Genomic DNA, 12,413 nt, shown 5'->3' on the forward strand with positions numbered 1-12,413 from the left:
ATTTTAAATGACACAATTATTATGGCTATGAAAGCCATTAATTAATGGTTTTTAAAACTGTTGGGAAAAGCTCCAAGTCCTATCAGAAATAAAACATAGATGAAACCACCAGGCCTTTGACACAGGGTGCTAACGTTAGAGGGTATAATATTTAGAGGATGTTAACAGCATTTTCAGAGCTTCAACAGCACATAAAAAATAGCATCTAACTAATAATAACTACTTAAAATAGAAGGCAACCACATAGCAAGCAGGGTTAAAGTCCCTCCCAATTCTCCTTCCTTCTACCCTAAGCTTTCCCTAGCAGGGACCATGAGATGGTTTTCCATGGTCGCCATGTTGTCATCTCCATCATCCTCCACAATCAGGATCTGAACACCACATTTCAGGATAGATATAGACAAGCAAGAGCACTTCTGAAGGACAGTCATTAGAATGAGGAAGGGCCTGGAAGATCCATCAGCTCAAGGAGCCAGGATGTTGAGCCTAGATCTATGACTTGGCAAAGCAGAGACATGACAAGGAGACATAGTTAGAGGAAATAAATTAACTGGCTGTAACAGAGAGCAACTTAACTTTGTTGAGCCTGGCCACGTTGGGCAGAATTGAGAGGAATAGGCAAGTCTGGACTTGATATAAAGATCAGTTCTGTGTTTTCCCAAAACATAAACTTCCTAGCAAACAGAGCTAACCTGAAGTGGAGTGGGCTACGTTGGGAGAGGCAATGAATTCCCCTTTTTGGAAATTGCTTTAAAAAAGTCTAAAGAGCTTCATGCTGGATAATTATAAAGAGGATCTCTGTCCCAATGTAGATGAGCACCTACTATGTGCCAAGTACTTGCTAAGTGCAGATTCCACGATTAACTGAGCTCAAAGGTCCTTCAGGAAATGAGAATTTCTAGAAGCAAGGCAAGATTAACCGAACCATCCTAAATAGTTTTCCTTTTCTATTTGTTCTCTATCTCTTCCACTCCCCACTCTTCCACTCAATAGGCTAGGCTTGAGGAGACCGTGCCTTGTAGAAAACAAAACAGAAAGGCTATGTATACCATTTCAAAAACCATGAAAACTACAAATCTTAAATTAAGAATACAAATGAGACACAGATTCAATATCTTGTTACATAGGGCTACGAGAGGAACAAACTAAAAAAAGCAGCCAGTGGCTAAGATAGAGAACTTACAGGAAAGTGAAGGAGATAAGACAGAATCCCATGAAACATGTAAATAATATTAAAAGATAATACAGAAATAATGGAGTCAATAATTAGCAGGAGGAGGGGAAGTCAAAGATGTGGAAGAGTGAAAAGAGTAACCAGTTTGGCATGTGGGGACCTGAGATGAAGTATCACCTGTGACCCTTACTTCATCTGTCCTTTGACTTCTCTGCCTCAGTTTCTTCATCTGTAAAATAAAGGTTTTAGCTAAGTGGTACAGAGGATAAAGAGCTGGACCCAGCTGGCATCAAGAAGTTTCATCTTCCTGAATTCAAGTCTAGCCTCAGATAGTAATAGTGTCTGTGTGACCCTGGGCAAGTCACTTTACCCTATTTGCTTCAATTTCCTCATGTATAAAATGAGATGGAGAAAGAGATGGCAAACTGCTTTAGTATCTTTGCAAAGAAAACCTGAAATGGGGTCATACAGAGTCAGATTTGACTGAAATGAGCAGTCAAAACTTTTAAGGTCTCTTCCAGCTCTAGATACATGATTCTAATGTAGGCTGGAATAGTACCAGAAGGCTTTCTAGAGGCAGTAGGAATTGCACTGGTCCCTGAAAGATTTCAGATTTGCAGAACTGGGTGAGACAATGAAGGGAATTTGAAGGATAAGATACAGCTTGAGCAAAGGTGTGGACTTAGGAATGAACACTGACTGAGCTTTCAAGGTACAGTGATTGTTCCAGAGGGATCATGTCGGAAAATGATTCGGCCCCAAACAAGTAGGTTAGAGCCAGACTGTGGAGAGGCTTAAATGACAGGCTAAAAAATCTATATTTATTCCTGTAGGACAGCTGTTCCCTGTCTTTTCAAGTATATTTCCCCTTTCAAAGTAAGAAAACAAAAATTAAGATTCTCATATAGTAATTACATTAATGGTGTTTATTGTTTTAGAGAAGCAAGGCTGTGAAATGGTTAAAGTAATAGTAATATTAAAAAGAAATATCAAAACAGAGCATTAAAATAATAATTTGTTAACTTTTTAATAAGTAATTTATTAAATTAAAAATATGAAGCAATATTTAAAATAATAATATTTTAAAAGTAAAAGTAATAAATTTGAGATCAAATCAGGTTCAGGAATCATGGCTCTGCTACTTCCTATCCATATGACCTTGAAAGAGTCACTAGTCTCTTCGTGGCTTTGAGTTCTTCATCTGTAAAATGAAGGAGCCAAACCTAATTCCCTTGAAATTCCCTTCAGTCTACTTGTCTACCAACTTATGATGAAAATTTACTAAGAACTGAGTAATGCTTTGAATTGAATTTGGACTTTTTATCCCAATAGTATCTAAATAATTTAAAATTCTAATACAGATATGTATGAGGAATCTAACTTTATATGGCTTCAGAAATTAGTTTTTCTTTTGCATGGATTTAGAGATTCCTTGTGATAAGTCTCTACTCCGTCTTGGGTCAATGCCTGGCCCACACCTTGGGGACCATCGTTCTATTATTGTTCAACTGTTTTAATTGTGTCCCACTCTTCGTGATACCATTTGAGGTTTTCTTGGCAGAGATACTGGAATGATTTGTCATTTCCTTCTCCAGCTTATTTGACAGATGACAAAACTGTGACAAACAGGCTTAAATGACTTGCCCAGGGTCATACAGTTAGTAAATGTCACTAGCAAACTAATGAAAGGTCAGATTTGAGCCTGGGGAGATGTCATCCTGACTCCAGACCTATTAATATATTATTGCCCCTAACCATTGCTCTAGGTTCCTGGAAAACCAGAGGGTTTTTACAGTGTCGAAGTTGGGAGAGAGAGAGGAAATGAGAGGACTGGAGACTTTGGGGAATGAGTCCTCTTTGACATCCAGGCTGTCCTCCTTTTATAAGTTGAGTCAGTAAAATTTCTTTTTGATTGCTTATTCTCCTCCCACCAAACAAACAAGACACAAAAAACACCCCACATCAGCCCTGATCACTTAATAAAATTTCAAAGGTAAACTTACATTAAGAATTCCCCACTTCCTCCTGGACTTGTACATCAAGTTCTAAGTCATCAGGCATTCAAAAAGATTTCATTTCCTTAAATGAAAGGTTCGTGTTTGAAAGCAAAACACAAAAATTACAGCAAATACAATAAACACTGAAATCGGAGCCAAAATGCCAGAGTGCAAGAGGGAGTGTGGGAGGATAAACTGGAGTGTGATCAACAATATTTCCTCTACAATGTCCTCACTAAGAGTTAATTAGGCAATTTCGAACTGCTGGCCGTGGTGCTGAGTATCCATTATGCCCTAAAAGAAAAAAAAACCCTTCAGGTGAAAAATTTTGCTTTGATGTAACTTTAAATAGAAACCATTGTGCTTGAAATTCTGAAGTTTTTAACTTCCAAAGCTTCTACTCAGCTGCTTTCTGTAGCAGCAGAGACAGCATGAGGTATTAGAAAGAACACAGGAACTGACATTGGAGCACCTGGGTTTGAATCCCACGTTCCAGATTGATTTTTCCCCAAGTCATTTCCCTTCCCTGGGACCTCAGTTTTCTCATCTGTTAAATGAGGAAGTAGGAGGACAATTCTATAATCCCCATTTAATCCTGTCCCTGACAACTTTGAGTAAGTAATTGAGAAGTGCTTCAAAATGAATTTGGACTTTTTCATTTTATCCTAACAACATCTAAATAATTTAAAATTGTAATACAGATCTATATGAGGTGTCCTGATTTTATTTGGCTACAGATGTAAGGCATTCTTATGTATAGATTCAGATAGTCTTTGTAATAAATCTCCATTCCAAGCTGAGCTCATGCCTGACCCACAGATTGGTAACCATTATTCTGTGGTTATTCAGTTGTTTCAGTTTTGGCTGACTCCTCTGGGTTTTTTCTCAGCAAAGATACTAGAATGGTTTGCCAATTCCTTCTCTAACTCATTTTACAAAAAAAGGAAACTGAGCCAAATAGAGCTAAGTGACTTGTCCAGGATTACACAGCTAGTAGCATCTGAGGCTACTAAGTGATTGGGCCTTGGTAATCTTACCTTGGAAAAGTCATTCCCTACTCTGGGCCTCAGTTTCCTCATCTGTAACATGAGGGAATTAGATTAAATAACCTCTGAAGATCGTGTATTGGTTGTGTATTTCCTGAAGGAACAGATGATGTATCATCAGCATGAAAGGAAAGGCCTTTTCAGAACTGTCAGTCCCATTCCTAAACAGGTGCAATAACACAATTAGTGGCTGCTTGTAAAACAGAGAATAATGCTGCAGAATTTTCTTTGTAGACAGGGAACAAGCACAATAGGTAAAGGGAAGGGGGAGAGAGAACAAACATTTATTTTGCACTTACTATGTGCCAGCCGGGCAGTTTGGTGGCAAGATGGATAGAGCACTGGGCTTGGAATCAAGAAGATTCATCTCCATGAGTTCAAATCTGGCCTCAAATATGGGGCAAGCCACTTCACCTTGTTTCCTCATCTACAAAATGAGCTAGAGAAGGAAATGGCAAACCACTCTAGTAGCTTCACCCAAAAAACAATAGGCTCACAAAAAGTCTGAAATGACTTTATAAAAAAACAGTAAAATATTCCAGATACTATATTAAGTGATTTCTGAAAATTGACTCACTTGATTCTTATAACAGCAGCAGGAGGAAGGTGATATTGTTATCCCCATTTCATGATTGATGAAACTGAGGCAGTAACAAGCTAAGTGACTTGCACAGGGACACCCAGCCAGTCAGCATTTAAAATTTAATTTGAGCTCATGTTTTCTGGATTACAGTCCCAGTGCCCTTTGCGCAGGCACCTAGTTGCCTAGACACACACAAGAATAGCAAAACATGAATGCATCTTTTCTCTTTTCATGCCATAGTCCATCAAGAAGAATTAATTTATTATAAACATGGCTGGCCCAAGCACACCAAATGATAATTCCAAGCAGTTATTGTGCCTTCCAATTCTGCAAGAGCTAATTAGTTTGATCAATATTGGCTCTCATTTGGAAAATGTGCTATTGGAACAGCAGATGCAATCATTCAGGGTTACAGAATCAGGAGGTGCAAGATCTGTTCTCAGCCCTGCCACTGACTTTAAACAACTTATTTTGTAAACCTGCGTGCCTTATTCTTTTCATGCACAAAATGGGGCACAAATTCAGCTGAGTTTAAATTTGTACACTTTTTTACATTTTATTTTAAATTTTAAATTTTTTAAAATTCTGTTAAATTCTTTTAATTTCTTAAATTGTAGATTTAAAATTATAGAATTTATTACCTAGCTGAGATTATTATGAGATCACAGACTTCTAGCTGGATAGGTTGTTAGAGACCATTGAGTCTAAATCCCTTCATTTTCCACATGAGGAAACTGAGGAAATATGAGAGATTTACTCAATATCATATTTGTTCTAAGTAGAAGAGTCGAGATTTGAACTCAGTTCCTATGACTTTAAGTTCAGCATTCTTTCCATTGGACCACAGATCTAAAAGTTTATCTAGTCCAACTCTCTTATTTTATAGATAAAGAAATCAAAGCTTAGAGTTGTGATGACTTGTTGGTCAGTGGACAGAACAAGGATTAACACTGAGGTCTCATCATTTCCACCCAAGGTGTTCCTTCCCAACCTGGTTCTTAGATGAAATAAGATAGGAAAAGATATGGTCCCAAAGGCCTGTGACTTCATTGATATGAATTTTGTCTCTAATCATGCAAGCCACAGTTGATACAGTTGACCACTCTTGACTATGCTCCATTGACCATAACAGAAGGGTTTTCTTCACTTTCCCTGAACGTACCATTTTTGATCAGCTACCCCTGACTCTTATCACACAACCAGCCCATCTTTTTTTAAATCGATCATACATTTGTTTGATGACATCTTTTATTCTGTACTCACATGACATTGTTATTAAACGTTGGGACAAAGGAAGTCAGACATGGCAAAATCTAGGAATATACTGCGAGGTAACATGGTGTAGAGAAGAAAGCATTGGAGCCAAAATAGGAAAAATTGAGGCCAAAATCTCAGTTATGGCTCTTGTAAAGTCCTGGCCCTTTCTTATGTGGACATTTTATTTGCTGCAGAGGGCAAAATTTGAAGTTAGAGTGGAATCCAAAGAAAAGCAGCTTGAGGAGAAAGATTTCAAAAGAATTTGAGAGAAAGACAGTTCTTCAGATAAAAGTTTTAAGAGGACCTGAAAGAGGACAAGTTCTCAAAGATAAAGATGCTGACTGATAGTATAGGCAAATAAAGTGCATCGTTTCCCAGCAACTACTTTAAATATAACTTATTTCAGAACTTTGAAGGTTATTGGTGGGAAACTGAATCAAAGAACTTTTTGGGACTCTGGGGAAATTGTTTGTGAACTATTTGGGTCATACTTGACAGAAATATGGATTTAGGATCTCTCAGCCTGTAAAAGATATATTGCTATTCGTGAGCAGGCCATAATTAGAGTCATCAGAAGCCAGAGATCAGGAGCTAGATCAAGGATCAGTGATAGAAGAAGTTGGGTGTACAAGAAATAAGACAAGTTTGATGGGAGAAGCTATTTAGAACACAGACTATGAACCTGAAGAGCTTCAAGGGCTAGGAAGCTAACAGATGCTGAGCCCAGCTGAAAAGAGGTTCTACTTTTCCTGTGGAACACTGATCTGTTTGGAGAAAAGCTCTGCTGTTTGAAAGAACTGATTAGTAGAAGGCAGACTCCTCTGCTCTGGCTGAAGAACTGGCTGGGGGAAATATTGCCTTGCTCTGTAGGGCCATCTACATCTTAAGAGAGGAGAAACCCTTAAAGGCATTCATACCTTGCCCTTTACTCCATTACTTAAAAGAGAAAACCCTTTTAAAGTCTATAGAGAGCAAGACCTGAATAGTCCACATATCAGGATTAAAAGGAATGTCTTTTCATTGAAATAATGTCATGCTGCCTCTGTTTCTGGCCAGGGGAGCAGGCCTGGGAAGCCCAAGAGATCCCATGCTTAGGACTGCTTCTATCAAAAAGAGATCAGCATGACTTTAGAAGCCTGAATGTGGCATAGAAGTCCTTTCATCTAACAGAAGAGCAGAAAAGAGGAGCACTATCACCCAATGGGTGAGGTGTTGTCTAGACTAAGGAAACAACAGACATTCAGAACTAAAGCCCAAAGTCATGAGTTGGCCTGAGCACAAGAATTTCATTTGCCCTATTTATATACCTTGTTACTAAGTTTCTGTAAATTTATACTAACTCCTCAAAGATATTGTGTACAATAGTGGGAGAATACAGGTGAATTTATGATTATTCCTGACTTTGTCTTCTGTTCAGTATTATAATATGTATTCCTGCCTTGTTATTTAGCAAATGTTTCATTTTTTAAAGTTAATGGTATCATTGTGACTAATTTATATTATGGTAAGTGCACTGATGGGGGCTCAGCAGCTATAGTGACAAGTAATGGGAATATATTTTCCCACACTAGGGCTATCCCTAAGATTATATAAGTGAATTTTGACAGAATGGTTGTTTATCACCACCAATACCACTTCTGGGGAAAACCCTCTCAAACTGAGGCAGATACAGATTGAGGTGAATGAGACTACTGAAACCTACTACACTCTTGTTATCTGTATAATCTTGGACAAATCATCCATATGTCCCAGGTAACTCTCTAGTACTTATCCACTGTTATTATAAGAAGAACGTGGATTCAAATTCTGCCGCAGACCCTTACTAACTACTTAACCTTGAGCAATTCATTCTCCTTGGACCTCAGTTTCCTCAACTGTAAAATGAAAGGGTTAGACTCAAAGGTCCCTGAAGTCCCTTCCAGCTCTAGTGCTGAGATTCTAGATTAAGAAGATAGTTTGAAACAGTGATATAATGAAGTCATATGTTATACTCAGACCAAAAGATCACAGGGCTAGATAGAATTGGAAGGAACATTAAAGGTCACCTACCCTAGTGAGAGCATAACTAATAGAAGGGAGTTCCTACCTCAACAGTCTTGAGTGATAGAAAAATTAAAGACACTGAAGATCTTTTGTGTATTATGTATCCAGAAAGTATTCTCATTGCTTCGCAGCAGCAATATTTCTCTTCTCTCCCATTTCACCATCCTCAAAGTTGTGTAAGCTTTCCCATTTTAACTCTCTGAGGACCACTTATTTCCCCAGGGAGTTAGCACAGAATTTCTCTGAAAATGTGTCATAGAGAAAGTATTAACCTGGAGTTGGGAGAGCTATGTTCAAATTCTACCTGCCACTTTTACGGGGAAATAAAGAGACCAAGATTCATCCAGGCAATAATTTATTAACAAAACACGAGATTGCAAAGCAAGTTAGTTCCAAGTTTCTTGGTCAGCACAAGGATTTTGAATCTTGGCTTCTATGCAGTTAATATATGCAATGAAAGGGAATGGGGGGGGGGAAGAATGTAGTGATTGAGGCATCTGATTTCTTATTGGTGGAAGGGATAGTGAGACACTGAGGTAAGGGAGGAGGTAATCTTATGACTTTCCCATTTTGTGACTTTCCCATGATCAGGTGACTTATAAGAAGTTCGAATTTAATTTCAGGAAATGTTGGATAAGGAGAAAATGGATTAACTAATGTTGTTTCAATATAACCCCACCATCCATCTGTATGACCTTGGGCAAATCACTTTAATTTTGTAAATCTTGGTTTGTTAACCCATGGGAAATTTAACAGGATGACATGTAAAGCTTCTTCCACTTCTAACATTCTATGATCAAGGATAAATTCCACGTGTAACAAAATTTCCCTCATATCTTCCAAATCATCATGAAAGGATATAAGTTTTCCCATAACCTTGACATAGACATAAGATCATAGAGTTGGCCCTGAAAGGGACATTTGAGGTCCCCTTCCTTTATAAATTAGGAAAGAAGCCTAAATATGTACCAAAATTTGCCCAAGATCACATATCTAATAACTGTCAGGCATCCATACAAATATATTAAAAATAGCTCTTTTGGAAACTGAGGGTATGTCCATCAATTGGGGAATGGCTGAACAAATTGTGGTAAATAATTGTAATGGAATACTATTGTGCCATAAGAAAATGAACAGGATGATTTCAGAAAAGCCTGGAAAGACTTCTTTGAACTGATACGAAATGAAACAACCAGAATCAGGAGAACACCGTACATAGTAACAGCAATATTGTATAATGATCAAATTATATTATGAATGTCTTGAGTATTATCAGTAATGGAAAGATCCAAGGAACTCATGATTTAAAAAAATGCTATTCATCAGCATAGAAGGAACTGATAAGAGTCCAAATGCAGATAGAAGCATACCACTTTTCACTTTATTTCCTGCTGAGTTTTTTTCTTATATGTACAATGTGTATCTTCTTTCATAATATGACAAATGTAGAAACATGCATTACATGATATCACATGTATAACCTCTATCTGATTGATGGTCATCTTGGAGGGGAGGGTGAGAATGGAGAAAAGGAAAGAATTTGGATCACAAAAATGTCAGAAAATGAATGTAAAAATTGTTTTTACATGTATTTAGGAAAAATGACAATAAAATATCACTGGGGAAAAATAATAAATGTCAGGTGTGGGCTTTGGATTCATGTCTTCCTGACTCTAAGACCAATGACCTATAAACTTTAGGAAGCATCCTATCAGCTATTCAAACCATCCATACCAACACAAGACCTGCTGCCTTACAGTAGTTCTATCTCCAATGAGAACTTTCTCTTAATGCACAGCTAGTGGTTATTTAATGCTTTAAGGGTTCTCAAATTACTTTATATGTTATTGTGTTATATCATTTAATCCACACAACAACCTTTTAAGGTGAGCATTATTATTAGCCCATTTTACAGATGAAGAAGCCGAGGCTAAAAGACATTAAGTGACTTGCCCATAATGCTACTTAGTAAGTCGTTTCTAGTAAGTTCCCAAGACATATAAAATCTCAGTCTTTCTAGCTCCACACCTAACTTTAATACCTAGCTACCTTATTTGAAAGTCCTGAATTTTCTTGACAAAGGTCCTTTTTCTTAGGATGACCAGTTTCTCTTCTATTACACTCCTCCTTCCCAACCTCACTTATTCTATTAATTGATGTTCAAAGGCAGTAAGGATGTTTAAACTAGAGAAGAGAAGGTTCAAGGAGTGACATGAAAGCTGTCTTGGAGGACCTGAAAGGCTCTCGAGAGTAAGACGGAACAGTCTTCTTCTGGTGGTGCTGCTGGGATGCAAATTTAAGTTAAAAGTAATAAAAAACATTGCTAACCTTTAAAGGGGTCCAAAAGAAAAATGACTGCCTCAGCAACTAGAAAACATCCCCTTCTCTTGAGAGGTCCAAGTAGAGTCTGGATGATATCTAGCCAAGTGTGTTGGAAGGGAGATGATTTTCCAGGGTTGGCCTGGAGTATGTGATCTTTGGGTTCCACTCCAACTTTGACATTCTAATAATGTGTTATTGGCAAGTTTTCTCACACAGCTTTTCTCTTGGCATCCATTTTCATTCAAAATTCCAATTATATTATTAATCAAAAAATGATTTCAGAAGCTCATGAAATCTTACGGTTCTATTGCCAAGGGAACCAAAAGCTTAATTGTCTTAGTATATTAACAATGACCCCATCATCACCAATTCACTTTTAAAATGTTGATCCCCAGATATCATCATTATTAAAAATGGTACAGGGTTCTGGTAGTTAAGAAGATCTTCTAGTTGTATTCAGCAGTAGATTGACACGTCTCCAGCTTTGGTTACCATGGCTGAGGTATTTCAATAAAGATGAAGATCTGAAATATGAATTCAGTGATAAAGAGCAGAGATCATCAAACATCCAACCCAAAAGCCCAATCTGGCTCTGGCCCACTGCCTATTTTTGTACCACCAATGAGCTAAGAATGTTCTTTGCAATGAAGAACAGGCAGAGGGCTATATTTAGCCCTTTGGCCATAGTTTGCCAAGCTTTGACTAGAACATGGAAGAACCATGAAATGTTTTGACTGTTTATCTTACAGTTTCAAAATTGTTCTCTAAAAAATTGAGTAGGAAGTTTAGAACTGTTTCATATGTCCTATGACCTTGATGATGAAGCTTGTAAGTTTTTCCCCCTAAAATATTCATATGTGATCTAAGATGTGAGTTTTCCAAATGCACACTGAGCTCTCCGACATGATGATGAAGCTTGTAAGTTTTTCCCCCTAAAATATTCATATGTGATCTAAGATGTGAGTTTTCCAAATGAGCTCTCCGACATGGTCCTTCTACAATCTGATGTGAGGAGCTAATACTGATGAAGACGATTCAGAGATTACCCCCTATCTCTACCAGTGAGAGAATGGAAGCTCTTTCAGGGCAGGAGCTATTTCATTGTGGTGTTTATGTCCTCAGCACCATGAATAATGCCTTGTACTTCGAGGTCTGAGCCTATCATCTTATGCATAAAGAAGTCCCAACACTTGTACAAAAATATTTATAGCAGCTCTTTTTGTGGTGGCGAAGAACTGGAAACTGAAGGGATGTCCATCCATTGGCGAATGGTTAAACAAGTTGTGGTATATGCTTGAAATGGAATACTATTCTGCCAAAAGAAATATTGAACAAGAAAATCACAAAAAAACCTGGAAAGACTTACATGAAATGACACAAGGTGAAGCGAGGAGAACCAGAAGAATGTTGTACACAGTAACAGCATTAATGAATGATGGTGAACTGTGAAAGACTTAAATATTATCAGTAATGCAAGGATCCGGGACAGCTCCAGAGAACTCATAATAGAAAAGGCCATCTAGCCCCAGAGGAGGAAGTTTGAATGCAGATTGAAGTATCCAATTCTTCACTTTATTTCCTCCATGATTTTTTCTGTAGTGTAAGTGATATGTATCTTTTTTCACAGCATGATAAACATGGAATTATGTGTTACATAATGGCACATGCATAATTTATATTACCTGCCATCTTGAGGAGAAGGAAGAGTGGGAGAGAGGAAGGGAACATGGATTGCAAAATGTCAGAAAACAATTATTAAAATTGAATCTACATGTAATTTGGGGGAACAAAAGTACATTTCTACTCAAAAAAGGCACAATAAAGAATTCTCCACTGGTGCAATAACTTAACTGAAATTTAATCATCTTAGAGAATTGTCTAGAGTAGCTAATATGTGCCAGAGGCAGGATTTGAACTCAATCCTTCCTGACTCCAAGGCCAGGATTTGTCACTACACCGAGACATATTGAACACAGTATACTCTTGATAAG

The sequence above is a fragment of the Gracilinanus agilis genome, chromosome 3 (genome assembly GCF_016433145.1).
Source record: "Gracilinanus agilis isolate LMUSP501 chromosome 3, AgileGrace, whole genome shotgun sequence".
Classification (NCBI taxonomy): domain Eukaryota; kingdom Metazoa; phylum Chordata; class Mammalia; order Didelphimorphia; family Didelphidae; genus Gracilinanus; species Gracilinanus agilis.